The following is a 13280-nucleotide window of genomic DNA, read 5'->3' as shown; positions in this document are numbered from 1 at the left end:
GAACAAGGGTGTCACTATGGTTCACCTGCCTATCTAGAGCTAATGGCATTGACAATTTGATGCCAAGATTAGCGGTTTCAAAGTTATGTTGTGATGCACCTATGAATTGAGGTACACTATAAGTTTTGGCATCGAGAGAGATCACTGTGCCAAATCCAAAGAGAATGTGATATCTCAAAAATGTGTTAGGCTATTTTAGGCATTAGCAGTACCATTATGTAGCATTTAATGTTTCATCAATATCCCTCATGAGTTCTGAGTTACAACCCTCAAAAGATCAACCTTGATACACACTTAGAGCACCTTGGAGACTCTTTGGTATGGCGTGGCCATGGATGATGGAGGCTCTGTGCAGCTAGAAAAAGGGTGTCACTAAGGTTCATCATCCCATATGGAGCTAATGAAACTAACAATTTGATGCGAAGATCAGTGGTTTCAAAGTTACATTGTGATGCACCTATGAACTTAGGCACATTGCAAGTTTTGGCATCAAGCGAGATTGTTGTGTCGAATCCAAATAGAATGTGTTCTCTTAAAAATGAGATAGGTTATTTTTAGCCTTGGCATGACCATCATGTAGCATTCAACATGTTAGTTTGTGGTGATTGATCAAGAAAGTATTGTACATACTTCATAAATTCTTTGGGGTTTGGGTCATGGCTGATGTTGTGGCTGACATATAGCTAACATGTTGTAACCCTAAAGTGGCATAAAATTACTTGTATAAAAGGGCTTATGGTTAGGTATTTTCATTAAATTGTGATGCAAAATTAGTTCTTGTGGTGGTATTGAGCTACAAGGGATTACAAATTGTAATTAGGTTGTAATCATTGGATCATAATAATATCAGACTTGCTATTTGGTGGAGTAGCCCAAGGATTTGGTGAACCATGTTAAATTTTGGTGCCTTGTGTTCTTTTCTATGTGATCTATTATTTTTCATTATTGGTTATATTTTCATGTAATTGTTATTTATATCTATGGTTTAATCCTAAGACAATGTTTCATCAATAGCCTTCACAAGCTCCAAGTTAGGACTGTCAGATGATCAAACTCGATATGCACTTATAGCACCTTGAAGACTCTTTGGTATGGAGTGGTCGTAGATGATGGATGATATCCACATCTACAAGAAGGGTGTTAGTAGGGTTTACCCACCCATCTGGAGCTAATGGTGTTGATGATTCGATGCCAAGATTAGCAATTTCAAAGTTACATTGTGATACACTAATGAACTGAGGCACACTATGAGTTTTGGCATCGAGCAAGATCATTGTGCTTAATCCAAAAAAAAATGTGATCTCTCCAAATTGAGATAGGTTATTTTAGGCCTTGACATGACTATCATGTAGCATTCAATCCTTAGAAGATTGGCCTCAACATGCACTTAGAGTACCTTGGAGACTCTTTGGTACGAGGTAGTTGTAGATGATGGACACTCTCTACAACCAGAACAAGGGTGTTGCTAGGGTTCCCCTAGTCATCCAAAGCTAATAGAACTAAAGATTTAATGCCAATATTAGTCATTTCAATGTTATGTTGTGATGCACTTATGAGCTAAGGTACACTATGAGTTTTGGCATCAAGCAAGATCATTGTGCCGAATCTAAATGGAATTTGATCTCTAAAAAATGAGATAGTTTATTTTAGGCCTAATCATGAATGTCATGTAGCATTCAACATTTCATTGATATCTTGCATGCACTTTGAGTTACAACTCTCAAAAGATTTACTTCGACATGTACTTAGAGTTGTAGACACCTAAAAACCTTTAGAAAATAAAGTATTTTTATTTTCTGAAAAATTCCTGATGACATCATCATTTATTAATTAATTAATTAATTTATTTTTATGTGATTAAATCCCGTTATCTTAATTAAAAATATTTAATTAAGGAATCCCTCCCAAAAATGTTTAAATCTTATTTAAACATTATTTCCTTATTTATTAATTATTTAATTAATAAATTGACCAAAAAATCCAAAATAAATAAAAAATTTATTTTTTGCCCAAAACTTGGCCAATTTCCTTAAGACCACTAACCTCTTCCAAAATCTTCTAATCCTTCTTTAATTTTGATTAAAGGCTAATCCCATCATTTCCTACCCCTAATCCCAACTCAAAATATTTAATTAAGATTAAATATTAATCCTCATGTTTATTTAAAAAAGTTTTAATAAATATCTCCTCAACCCAAATCCTTGAAATAAATAAAAATTTATTTATTTCCTAAAAATATAATTTATCCTCATCCTAAGAAGTTCTAGACTCTTCTAGAAAGTCTTCATCCTCATCCTAGGAAGTTCTAGACTATTCTAGAAAGTCTTTATCCTCATCCAAAGTCTAGACTCTTCTAGAAGATGTCTTTAAACCTAATCCTAATCCCCTTATAACCTTGTCACAATCCCTAAACATGGGTTAAAACTTACTAACCCAAGCCAAAGTTAACAAATATCTCCTCCTTCACCCACCCTCATTAAATGCCATCCACTTGCCTATCCCTAAGCTAATCCTAAACCATCCTAATCCATCCTCTAATCATTTGCACAATTCTAAGCAAGCTTAAAACCCTCCTAATCAAGCCCAAGTCGAAATTGCTCTCATCTCCCTCAAAATATCTCAACCATAAAACTTTATGAAGCCCACTAGGCCATAAATGACTCTTCCAAGCCCTTTTATTGCTCTTACAAGCCATTATGAGGGTATTTATGAAGATTTTATCCCATTGAGCCTCCTTCGTTGACTCATCCTTCCCCTTTCCTCCATCCTCTCACCCTATGACATGTCTCACTCCTTGATTGGCTATAAGGAAGCACAATCCATGTGCTCTCTTCTCATGCAATCTGAGCCCTCCATGAGCTTTTTCCCATCCTTGCATCTTAGCCCTCAATCCCTCAAGCCTCTTGCCTATAAATTGGATCCTTCCTCTTTTCAAAATAACACAATCTAGGAAGTAAAGTCATAATGCCATTTTAAGAAGCCATTTTACATCAAAACCATACACTCACACCCAAATTCCAACTCCATTTGAAGCCCTTTTTGAAGCATAAGCTTGAGCATACATCCTATCAATTTAGACAAAACCACTCAACAAGAGAGCTTCTTATTGAGAGAGCCCATTAATGGCTCATATTCTCAATTGAGAGCTCATCTTAGTCTATCTTGAAGTTTATGAATTTTGTTTAGTTTGTAGAAGCTTTATTTAAATTTGGTTTCTATTAGCATACTAACATTGCTCATATACAAGAGCACCTTCGAGACTCTTTAGTATGGGGTAGCCATAGACAATGGAGGCTCTCTATGGCTAGAACAAGGGTGTCACTAGGGTTCACCCACCCATCCAAAGCTAGTGGCACTGACAATTTGATGCCAAGATCAGCAATTCAAAGTTACACTATGATGCACCTATGAATTGAAGCACACTATGAGTTTTGGCATCAAGTGAGATCACTATGCTAAATCCAAATGAAATGTGATCTCTCAAAAATAAGATAGGTTATTTTAGGCATTGCCATGAACATCCTATAGCATTTTACATTTCATCAATAACCCCCACAAGCTCCAAGTTAAGACCTTTGAAAGATTGATCTCGACACTCACTCAAAGCACCTTGGAGACTCTTTGGTATAGGGTGTTCATGAATGATGGATGCTCTCTGTGGCTAGAAAAAGGGTGTCACTAGGGTTCAATCACTCATCTAGGGCTAATGGCACTGATGATTCAATGCCAAGATTAGTAGTTTTAAAGTTACGTCGTGATGCACATATGAACTGAGAGACACTACGAGTTTTGGCATTAAGCGAAATCACTATGCCTAATCCAAATAGAATGTGATCTCTCAAAAAAGTGATAGGTTATTTTAGGCCTTACCATAACTATCCTATAGAATTTGATGTTTCATCAATATCCCCCATGAGCTCTGAGTTAAGACCCTCAAAAGATCAACCTCAACATGCACTTAGGTCACCTTGGAGACTTTTCATTACAAGGCGGGTGTGGATGATGTTGGCTCTTCGCAGCCAAAATAAGGGTGTCACTAAGGTTAGTATTAAGAAAAAACTTTTTCTTTTACCTCTCTCAATTTTTTGGCACAGTGCAAGTTATGTGTTAGTATGTATTAAAATCACCATTTTTTAGGTCCCTCCACATAAATTAAATTCAACAAAATCATCTTTGTTTCTTACATTAAATCAACAAGTTTAAATTTACAATTTCTCAAGTGTTTCATCATTAATACATCAATAAACAACTACCAAAAATTGTAGTGTCAAAAATAGCAATGTCAAAAATCGTAGTATCAATAAAAGTATTGTCAAAAATTGTAGTGTCAAAAATAGAATAGATTTTTCTTCATTCTGCTCCTTATTTACTTTTTCATCTTTATGCATGGCTACTCTTCATGATGTACCTACATTCCAATATCATAAAAAATATTAGTAACTTAATGTATTAAACAAGATAATCATCAGTTTATAGAATCATTAAGAACAAAATAACATAAGAAGTAAATATACCTAATTGAATCCTCCAATATAGTCCTATTTCTATTTTAGGGTCTTGAATAGGGCTTCATGATTAGTATTGGTAATTGTAAAATATTCTTTTACTTTTGGTCTTCCTTGATGCTTCAACAACTTTACATTTGTTTGTATAATAAGATGCAAATATATGAGAATTGTTTTTTACTTTTGATAGTCTTCGAATGCAAGAATTCCATTCCTTCTAAGCATGTATGTCTGCAACCATGTTCCATCAACAACCACTGAAATGATAGGATATGTGAATCCATCATCATCTATGATCAGTTGTATGAGCTTTTGTTTACCTCTTACATAATGTGCTAGCCAATAACCTAGTTTCTCATCATTCCCCTATGGTGCAACCAATGCAAAGATGTTTCCTATCTGAAGAAGATCTAATAAATGGTTATGCTCAAGTGAACTTTTTATGTCATTATTTAAGATAAAGTGTATGATAGAAAATGGAGTAAGATAATGCGGAACCCATGTGTCCACCCACTCACTCGACTCATAGTGATTGCAATCACACTGAAAATAACTAGGACAAAAGAAAGCTAGTTGTCATGTCTAAATGGTCCATGTACTAGAATTAGAGCTACATAATGAATGAATTTTTGATGAGTCTCTCACTATAGAAAAATATGATCTATCACCTATGGACCCTTCCTCAAACAACCAAAAGAACCTGTGTACTACTAAATCAAGAGTCCCCTTGTGATAATATTGAACTACACCAATCAACAATGTTGTGAGCATCAAGAAGCTCTACTATTAGAATCTTCAATTGCTCCTTAACTAGAGCTCTCTTTAGACATGCCCCTACTCCATAATGTTCCCCTTTCCCATGGCCAAACTCAAAAAAACTCCAAATATGAAGCACTCTCCTCTCTACATCCATCCTACACAACCAATAAAACATGTGAGCATTCTTGAGTTGACTTGTACAATTATCTAACCAAATGATATGTCTATCAGTAGCAATTGCATGCTCCTTTAATAAATCAAAATAATTCTCAAAATAAGGTTGCACAAACATGTGAGAGTGAGATCTATCATCACTTATAAAAATGGTACTCTCTAATAAATTTCTAATTATCTTTTGCACTATTAGGGGCATGCCTATATGTTATATGGATGAAAATAGCAATTTGAATGGATTTGTAATACTAAGATTGTGTGTCATTTTGAGGCTGCAATGTGTAGTTCTTGGCAAAGTCAACAACCAATATAATAGTGCTAATAGGAAAAGTCTCACACATTCTAAACTGTTGATCCAACCACTGAGACCTATGAATATGTCTTGCATAATTGTAGAAAATATTTGGCTTGAAATCTAAAATAAAACTAGCCACACTGATTTCTTTTGCAACTAATTCACATCTATAGCCCTCACTCCCACTCTTCAATTTGTATTTTAGCATTTCATATACCATTTTTTAAAATATTGTCTTCCCAAGATCTTGTTCACACCCCTCATGGAAACATGTGTCAAACTTGGATAAGCCACCACATTCTAAACATTTCTTATTTAAGAAAGTATTTCTATAAAAGAAACAACCATCAACTCTATGACATAAACATTGATCTAACAAGTCTCTTGATGATTTTGGAAGACCACTAGCACCAAAATTCTTCAACATTTCTTTACTATGCAAAGTAGAATGGATGGAGTGTAATAGTTCATGGTGAATAGAAAACTCAACATGATATTGTCAACAACATGTATTTAAAATTTTAAGTGGCACACAATAAATAGCTTCAAAGATTTGTGATGTATGAAATCTTGAATGACTCTCTCTAAATTGTTTGAACAACATAGTTTGACTTACCTCCAAATAATGTTTAGGATGTGGTGTATGGTCTCTAATGTCAATTCTCAACTTTAATATGTCTTTATCATTCGGTGATACTCTTGAGCTAGAGTGCCAAAATTGTGTAATTCCTTCCTTCACATCATCAGATAGCTTCTTATCAAAATATGGAAGTCACCCACCAAAAGCCCATATTTCATTTTGAAGAGGATCATCAATTCTCTATTGTCTACTAAGTGATCTTCTCAAAGTATTACGATTTAGGTTCAAGTCAATATAAGTTTGTCTCATATATCTACCCTTTCTAAAATGATGACTTACCAAACAGGATGTAATAACCCTTTGAGAAGCTCTCTTATGCTTCTCCCTATTATTTTTCCCAATACTACTGAGAGCACTGAAAAGATTCTTCACAATAATGACATTTTTTTCTAATTTTTTATTGACATGAATCTTCAATTTGGAAAGCATAGGTCTCATCTTTTGCATCCTTAATAAGTGCATAAAAAGTTGGCATTGCTCCACCACTATCTTATTATTGGAAAACATGTTATATAGTCTTGAAGCCCATAACCAAATGGTTCTTTCTGATTTTTTCCCTTTCAAATTGTTAATAATTATTTCATCAATTTCAATTATCCATTTTGGTGTTCTAGAACTTTCATGTTGATTATAATTAGGAGTTATGTAAGGTTCCTGTGCATTGTCATTTTTGACATGGTCAATCATGCAATTTACATTATGACCTAGTAGCATTTCATTCTCCAAATTTTCATTTTCTAAATTTCAATTCCGACATTATCATTATCAATTGGTACAATTTCATTCCCCAACTACACATATTCATTATATGACTCTATGATTTTACCTTTGATCAATACATCGTCAACTTGACTCACATTCAACATACCTTGTCTCTTCCTTCAGTAATTTAGCTTGTTCCTTTCACTATACGTTGCAATGTCTTCATTTGATAGCTTCATTTTGTGTTTAGCCTTTCGATGACCACTACTCCCCATTCAAAAAACTATATCAAACACCTAATCATATATTATCAAAACTTTTCTAATCATATGGGCCCCACAAAGTGAATTTTCTCCAAATCCATGAAAATGGCCAGCAAAAAAATTGATTGTTGGGTCTACAATGACAGGGAATATGTTCGAAAAAGCATGCCAGTATTTTAGGTACCCGATCTCATATCGGCTATCTGATATCAATTTTGGGTAATTCCCAAATTTTGGAGGGAAGTGAACAAATTTTGTGGGCAATGTGGACAAATTTGAATATTATATATGATTATTTTATTATATTATTATGATTTTTAATATTATTATTAAATATAATATAATAATATATGTAATTATTGTTATTATTATTATTACCTATAAATATAACATATTAATATATATATATATATATATATATAAAATTGTTATTATTATTATGACCTATGATCCACTTGGTTGGTTTGAATGCATCGAAAGGGGTCATAGGTTCACCTATGACCCCTCTCAATGCATTTCATGACAACATATGTCCCTAGGGTCCCTACAATCCCTAGGGACCAATTTGGTTGGTTGGAATGTGTCGAAAGGGGTCATAGGTTAACTTATGACCCCTCGCAATGCATTTTATGACAAAATATTTTTCTAGGGACCTTAACCTTAGACCCCTAGGAACTGATTGGTTGGTTTGAATGCATCGAAAGGGGTCATAGGTCTCTCGACACATTTCATCACAACATATGTTCCTAGCAGCCCTAGGGTACCTAGGGACCCATTTATATGGATCCAATGAGTCAAAAGGGGTCATAGGTTAACCTATGACACCTCTTGACGTATTTCCTTACAACATATATCCTTACGGGCCCTACGACCTCTTGGGATTGATTTTGTTAGTTTAAATGCATCGAAAGGGGTCATAAGTTAACTAATGACCCCATTTGACATATTTCATGGCAACATATGTCCCTAAGGGCCCTAGGGCCCCTAGGGACCAATTTGGTTTGTTCGAATGCATCAAAAGGGGTCATAGATTACCTATGACCTCTCTCGGTGCATTTCAAGACAATATGTCCCTAGGGGCCCTAGGGACCCATTTGGTTGGTTCCAATGTTTGGAAAGGGGTCATAGGTTACCCCACTCGACACATTTCATGACAACATATGTCCCTAGATGCCCTAGGACCCGTAGGGACACATTTGATTGGTTTGAATGCGTCAAAAGGGCTCATATGTTAACCTATTACCCCTCTTGACACATTTTTTGACAACATATGTCACTAGGTACCCTAGGACCCATAGGAACTGATTTGGTTGGTTTAAATGCATCAAAAGGGTTCATAGGAATGACCCCTCTCAATGTATTTCATGACAACATATGTCCCTAGGGGCCCTAAGGCCCCTACAGACCCATTTGGTTGGTTGTAATACATTAAAACGGGTCATAGGTCTTGACGCATTTCATGACAACATACGTCTCTAGGGGCCCTAGGACCCCTAGGGACCGATTTGGTTGATTTGAATGTGTAGAAAGGTGTCATAGGTTAATGTATGACCCCTTTTGATGCATTTCATGACAACATATGTCCCTGAGGGACCTAGGGCACCTAAGAACCAATTTGTTTGTTTCAAATGTGTTGAAAGGAGTCATAGGTAAACCTATGACCCCTCCCCATGCATTTCATGATAGTGTATGTCTCTAAGGGCCCTAGGGCCCCTAGGAATCCATTTGGTTGGTTCTAATGCATTGAAATGGGTCATAAGTTAACCTAAGACCCCTCTCAACACATTTTATGACAACATATGACCTTAGTAGCCCTAGGACACTTAGGGACACATTTGGTTGGTTCAAATATGTCAAAAGGGGTAATAGGTTAACCTATGACCCCTCTAGTTGCATTTCATGACAACATATGTTGCTAGGGACCTAGGACCCCTAGGGACTGATTTGGTTGGTTTGAATGTGTCAAAATATGACCCCTCTTGATTCATTTCATGATGGCATATGTCCCTAGGAGCTCTATGGACCCTAGGGACTCATTTGGTCAGTTCAAATCTGTCAAAAGGTTCATGCGTTAACCTATGACCCCTCTCGACATATTTCATGACAACATATGTCCTTAGGTCCCTAGAGACCCATTTGGTTGGTTCCAATGTATTGAAAGGGGTCATAGATTAACCTATGACCCCTCTCGATGCATTTCATGACAACATATGTCCCTAGGGGCCCTAGGACCCTTAGGGACACATTTGGTTGGTTCACATAAGTCCAAACATTTGATGACAACATATGTCCCTAGGGGCCCTATGACCCCTATAGGTAGATTAGGTTAGTTCAAATGCATCGTAAGAGGTATAGGTTAACCTATGAACCCTCCAAATGTATTTCATAAAAACATATGTCCCTACGGGTCCTAGGGTCCCTAGAGACCAATTTGGTTGGTTCCAATCTATCAAAAGGGGTCATAGGTTAACCTATGACCCCTCTTAATGCATTTCATGACAATATATACATAGAAAGGGGTCATATGTTAGCCTATGAACCCTATCAATGTATTTCATGACAAAATATGTCTCTAGGGGCCTAAGGACCCCTCAGACCAAATTTGGTTGGTTGAATGTGACAAAAGGGGTCATAGGTTAACCTATGACCCCTCTCGACACATTTCCTAACAACATATTGGTTGGTTCCAATGCATTAAAAGGGGTCTCTCGATGTATTTCATGTCAACATATGTCACTATGGGCCATATGACCCTAGCAGACAAATTTGGTTGGTTCCAATGTGTTGAAAGGTGTCATAGGTTAACCTATTACCTCTCTTGACACATTTCATGACAACATATCTCCTTAAGAGCCCTAGGGTCAATAAGGACCCATTTGGTTGGTTCTAATGTGTCAAAAGGGGTCATAGGTTAACCTATGACCCCTCTCGATGCATTTCATGACAACATATGTGTTTAGGGGCCTTAAAGCTCATAAGGATCCATTTGGTTGGTTATAATGCATCGAAAGGGGTCATAGGTTAACCTATGAACCCTCTTGACAAATTTCATGACAACATTGCATCAATGCTTCAAAATGGGTCAACAGTTAACTTATGACCCCTCTCGATGAATTTCATAACAACATATGTCCCTAGGGGCTCTAGGGCCCCTATGGACCCATTTGGTTGGTTCCAATGTACCGAAAGGGATCGTAGGTTAATGTATGACCCCTTTTGATGCATTTCATGACAACATATGTCCCTAGGGGCCCTAGGACCCCTAGGACACATTTTCTTGGTTTGAATGTGTCTAAACCTATGACCCATTTGGATGCATTTCATGACAACCTATGTCCCTAGGGACCCTAGGACCACTAGGTACCAATTTGGTTGGTTCCAATGCATCGAAAGGGATCATACGTTAACCTATGACCCCTCTCAATGCATTTCATAACATAACTAGGGCTACCAGGGCCCCTAGGGACCCAATAGGTTGATTCCAATACATCGAAAGGGGTCATAGGTTAACCTATGACCTCTCTTGATGCTTTTCATGACAACATATGTGCCTAAGGACCCTACGACCCATTTTTTTGGTTGGAATACATTTAAAGGGATTACAGGGTAACCTATGACCCCTCTCGACATATTTCATGTCAAGATATGTCCATAGGGGCAATAGGGCTTGTTTGGTTGATTCTAATGGGTCGAAAGGGGTCATAGGTTAACCTACAACCCCTCTCAATGCATTTCATGACAACATATGTCCCTAGGGCCCCTAGGGATTGATTTGGTTGGTTTGAATGCATTGAAAAGGGTAATAGGTTAACCTATGACCCCTCTTGACACATTTCATGACAAAATATGTCCCTAAGGGCCTTAGGGCCCTTAGGGACCCATTTGGTTGGTTTGAATGAGTTGAAGGGTGTCATAGGTTAACTTATGACCCCTCTCAACACATTTCATGACAACATATCTTCCTAGAGGCCCTAGGGCCCCTAAAGACCCATTTGGTGAGTTCCAATGCATCAAAAGTGGTCATAGGTTAACATACAAAACCTCTTGACATATTTCATGATGACATATGTCTCCAGGAGGCCTAGGGTCCCTATTGTTACATTTGGATGGTTCCAATGAGTCAATAGGGGTCATATAACACCTCTCATTGTATTTCATGACAACATATGTCTATAGGGGCCCGAGGAACCCTAGGGATGCATATGGTTGGTTTGGGTTGAATGCATATGACCCCTCTAGATGCATTTCATGACAAAAAATGTCCTTAGGGGCCTTAAGACAGCTACAGATTAATTTGGTTGGCTCCAATGCATCGATAGGGGTCATAGGTTAACCTATGATGCCTCTCGATGCATTTCATGACAACATGTTTCCCTAGGTGCACTAGGACCCCTAGGGACCCATTTGGTTGGTTCTAAAGTGTCAAAAGGGGTAATAAGTTAAACTATGACACCTATCGATGTATTTCATGATAACATATGTCCCTAGGGGTTTTACAACCCCTACAAACCCATTTGGTTGGTTCAAGTGGGTTGAAATAGGTCATAGGCTATGACCCCTCTCGACACATTTCATGACAATATATGTCCCTAGGGCTACTAGCGCCCCTAAGGACCCATTTGGTTGGTTCCAATGTGTCAAAAGGGGTCATAGATTAATCTATGACACCTCTTAATGAATTTTATGAGAACATATGTTCCTAGGGGCCCTACTACCTCTAGGGACCAATTTCATTTGTTTGAATGTGTCGATAGGGGTCATAGGTTAACCTATGACCCCTCTAGATGCATTTCATGAAAACATATGTCCCTATGGGCCCTAGGGCCCCTAGGGACCCATTTGGTTGGTTTCAATGCATTAGAAGGGTCTCTAAATGTGTCAAAAGGGGTCATAAGCTAACCTATGGGCCCCTCTTGATGCATTTCATGACAACATATGTCTTTAGAGGCCTTAGGGCCCCTAGGGAGCCATTTGGTTGGTACCAATGCGTTGAAAGGGGTCATAGGTTAACCTATGACCCCTCTTGCTGCATTTCATGATAACATATGTCCTTAGGAGACTTAGGGCCCCTAGGGACCTATTTGGTTTGTTCTAATGTAGTGAAAGGGGTACTCAGTTAATCTACGACCCTTCTTGACACATTTTATTACAACATATATTCTCTAGGGGCTCTAGGGACCCATTTGGTTGGTTCTAATGCATCGAAAGGTGTCATAGGTTAACATATGACCCCTCTCAATGCATTTGATGACAACATATGTCCCTAGGGGACCGAGGAACCATAAGGATGAATTTGGTTGGTTTGAATGTGTCAAAAGGGGCAATAGGTTAACATATGACCCCTTGAGACACATTTCATGAGAACGTATGTCCCTAGGGGCCTTAGAACCACTAGGGACAGATTTGGTTGGTTCCAATCTATCAAAAGGGATCATATGTTAAGACATAACCCATCTTGATGCATTTCATAACATTCCTAGGGGCTCAAGGGCTCCTATGGACCCATTTGGTTGGTTCCAATACATCAAAGGGGGTCATAGGTTAACCTATGACCCCTCTGGACACTTTTCATGACAACATATGTCCCTAAGGGCCCTACAACCCCTAGGGACCTATTTGGTTGGTTTAAATGCATTGAAAGGGGTCATAGGTTAACCTATGACCCCTCTTAATGCATTTCATGACAACATATGCCCCTAAGGGCCACTGGGCCCATTTGGTTGGTTCCAATTCATCGAAAGGAGTCATAGGTTAAACTACGACCCCTGACAATGCATTTTATGACAACATATGTCCCTAGGGACCCTAGGACCCCTAGAGACTGATTTAGTTGATTTGAATGCATCGAAAGGGGTAATAGGTTAACCTATGTCCCCTCTCAACACATTTCATGATAAAATATGGCCCTAGGGCCCCTAGTGACCCATTTGGTTGGCTTGAAT

This window comes from Cupressus sempervirens, chromosome 2 (assembly GCF_028749045.1).
Source record: "Cupressus sempervirens isolate cs-2001-9-10 chromosome 2, ASM2874904v1, whole genome shotgun sequence".
Lineage (NCBI taxonomy): Eukaryota > Viridiplantae > Streptophyta > Pinopsida > Cupressales > Cupressaceae > Cupressus > Cupressus sempervirens.
This window is presented reverse-complemented; position numbering follows the sequence as displayed.